Source organism: Ambystoma mexicanum, chromosome 3p (assembly GCF_040938575.1).
Source record: "Ambystoma mexicanum isolate Mex_15411 chromosome 3p, UKY_AmexF1_1, whole genome shotgun sequence".
In the NCBI taxonomy this organism is placed as follows: domain Eukaryota; kingdom Metazoa; phylum Chordata; class Amphibia; order Caudata; family Ambystomatidae; genus Ambystoma; species Ambystoma mexicanum.
In genome coordinates, this window is record NC_090925.1 from 1,162,349,059 (window position 1) to 1,162,352,836 (window position 3,778).

The following is a 3,778-nucleotide window of genomic DNA, read 5'->3' on the forward strand; positions in this document are numbered from 1 at the left end:
ATTTGTTCTATAAAAAAAGAGCTTAAGCGTAAGTGCTATACAATAACATATTATCATTTGTCCTTGGACGTCTGGTTGGATTCACAGTAATTTAGTGTACTTAGGAACACTGCTATTTGATGCCACTTCCTGTTTTGTCAAGAGGTGAAAGGTCGTGTTTCATCTCTTCCCGGGACATCACTTCCAGTGATATCATTGGAGGTCAAGGGTCGTGAGGTGAGGGTTGGGCCACTTTTTATGCTGGATCAACTCTTTCCTCCCTGACAGAATTGAAACCACATTATGGCCCCCTACAGATCCCGGCATGTCGCTTGACTTGCAGAGTTTTCCAAGAATACAGACTGTCCCCACTGGACCTCATCTGTCTTTCCAGCCCCACCTGCTACAATTACACAACGACAGACAAATAATCTAAAAACTGAAGAACAACCCTTCAATGAACACGCCAGACCTAATCATGCCTTGAATATTGTTGCATGAATGACAGCAAACAGACTAACACTCAACCCTAGCAAAGCAGAACTGCTGTGTGGCTCCTTCTACCTTTACCTCATTCCTACGGCCCGACAAGATAGGCCCATGCCCGGTTCCATCCTCCACATTACGGAGCCTCGGAACCAAAATGGCCACTAGCATCAGATTTGAATCATAGTTGAGAGTCATTGTCAGAAGCAGTTTTGTCCAACTTTGCACTGCATAATGCATCCTAACGTACCTATCCATTACTCGCAGGACCATGGCCATGATAATACTAGTCCTAACAAGACTGGATTACGCGGGATAGGAAGATTCTATCGCAGGAGATTTGGTCAAATGCAAATCCATTGCATTATTTTGACCGAATTTGGCCAAAAATATATGCAGGGGTGGGTAAGCGCAATAATTAAGGTGGAGGGTGGGAACGGGGCGTCAGGGCGGTCTACCCCTGCATACATTGATGAGCATATATGATATAATATGATATGGCATTTATAACGCGCCTATACACAAGTATAAGTACAAGTATATGGATTAAAAGAGAAAAATGATTGATGGATTTGCATTCGACCAAATCTCTAAGATCAAATCACATAGAACAGCCTTTATCTTGACTCTCAGAATACCACATGGAAAACTACCAAGAGCATACAATATGCTGGCCAAACTGCTCCTCTGGTTGAAAGGTTTCAAACACATCACCCCTACCCTTTGCATGCTTCACTGGCAGCAAATCAAGAAGAGAACGCATTTCAAAACCCACTGCATTGCCTACCATGTTTACAATATAAAAGTTGCTGCTTGCTTCACAAGGACATTACAGTCTTAAATATATACATACGGTCGAGTAAAGCTGCTCTAGTCTTGTTCTTAACTTCAATAGGAAAAGACAAGGGGATCCTCAAATCCATACTCGCTACCAAACTATGGAACGCCCAACCTTAGCATCTTCACATGGAAGTGCACCAGCAGACCTTCAGGAAACAGCTCAAAACCTGGCTTTTCAATGCATTGAAATGGATGACTATAAACACACCATGCTGACACAACAGGAAATAACAGTATCCTTCTGTATTGGTTTGTACAGGGACAAGGCATTGATATCTCTAAACCCTTTAGAACGGAAACTATTTTGCTATACTGTCCTATTTAGGAAAGGCAATCCCAATCAGGGCACCTTACTCATGGCAATCTTCTCTCTGATGAAACTCTACATCAGACCACAATCTCCAAAACAAAGAAAGGACTCCACCACCCCACTCCTCTTTCCCAGTTTCCTCCTCTCTCACTAACTCCTCACTGTCAAAATCTTTCAATGTTAAACCACGTACATTCCCCATCAGACGGCCCACAAGGCCTAACACACTAAGCACAGACTCCAACTTTCTAGACTCCTTTTGCAATCAACACCCCCCTCCAATGCACCCATTGTTACTCTCTTAAACCTGGCACTACCTTAATGGCTTACCTGTCCCAGCGCATCTCCCCCTGCCCCGACAAAGTAAAAGCCATACACTGCCCACACCCATTTTCTTTTACAGAGCCGCGCACAACAAGGCCAACTTTATGGGGAGAAGTGCAGTATATAAGACCACTTACTTTACCTTACCTAGTTCCGCACTTCCTGCTGGCGTCCTAAACAAATATGAGGGTCATTCAACACTGGCAGTTTGGATCCCCTCCTCTGCTGAACTTTTGCTTCTTGCCTGGTACCTCTCCTTTTTATCGTAGAGATGTTTCTACTAATTTCAGGGGCATTATTAAACGCCACCTGCCAGTTAACAAGATCTGCATCCACACTGCAGTCTTGCAGTCTGTTGGGTGTCGTGTCAACATGTGTGTTTTTGAAAATTGTCAGTGTGCTATTGCTTTAAATAACACACATCTAAGTTTATGTTATTTTATGTTATATGGCATTTGTATAGCACCTACTGCCATTGGTATGGCCTCAAGCACTGTGAGGTGAACGCCCTTGGGGGACCGAAGTCTGAGGTGTGAGATTTGAAGGAGGATTCTAGAATGGGTAGTGAATGGGTGCTGTGATAGACATTCAGGAGTGTAAGCGAGTCAAGGAGGCTGATTATGTGAACTTATGGACTGAATTATTTTGTGGGACTCAGCTGCATTTTAATGGCAGTGGTGGTGTGTGTTGTGAATTCGAGTAGTGGTTATTGCAGCTGAGTGCGGGTGGATGGCTGTGCCCCAGGAGGGGCTGAAAGATGGCACAAAACAACAGCAAGAAACAAATTGCAAGCCCACAACACTATACCTGTGGAAAACATGCAGAGAGGTGGCACAAAACAACAACGAGATTCGGATTACAGACCCACAACACTATCCCTGTGGAAAGGAATGCAGAGAGGTGGCAGCAAATAACTGCAAGAATCAAATTGCAAACCCACAAAACGTTCCCTGTGGTAGAAGAAATGATGTTGTCTCCTACCTGATTGTCGCTACAGACAGGGACCGAGACCTTGCTGGGCTGAGTCACCCAGGGCAAACAGGTATGGAAGGTGCCCAAGGAAAGTGCCTAAGAAAGATGCCCATTGCCTGATCCCTTAGCCAGATGCCTGGACAAGGTTGCCCTGAAGCTTCTCGTTATTTGCCTTTTCTTTCTGGGTCCCGTGACCCTCTCTGATCCAATCCGAGGTTGGGAGGGCAGGTGGGGGGGTGCAGGAAAGGATGGTGGAAGGGATAAAGGGAGAGCTTGGATGGCACTTTGGAAAGGTTGAAATCCTTTTGTTAAGGATTCCAAGCAGAAATGGTGACCTAACGGCAGCAGAGGGCTCTGGTTCTGCTGTAGCGAGCATTCCCTCGTTCTTCTCTTGTACGATGTCTCTGTGAGGGGCAGCCGAGTTCTCAGTAGTGATCTTTCTTTCTTTTGGGTCCCATGACCCTCTCCTATCCAATTCTAGGTGGGGAGGGTGGGTGTTAGGCAGTGCTGCAAGGTCAGGTGGGAGGGAAAAGGGAAAGCATGGATGGTGCTTTGAAAAGGTTGATATCCTTTTGTTTAGGAGCCGAAGCAGAAATGGCGGACCAAAGGTAGCAGCGGGCTCAGGTTCTGCTGTAGCAGAGCCTTACCTCGTTCTTACTCGTGCAGTGTCTCTGTGAGGGGCAGCCGGGCCCTCGGTAGTGATCTTTCTTTCTTTCTGGGTCCCGTGACTCTCTCGTATCCAATCCAAGGTGGGGGGGAGGGTAGGGGGCGATGCAGGGAGGGCTGGTGAGAGGGAGAAGGAAAGAGCGCAGATGTTCCCAAGCAAAAATGGCAGACTAAGGGCAGCAGAGAGCGTGGGTTCTGCTG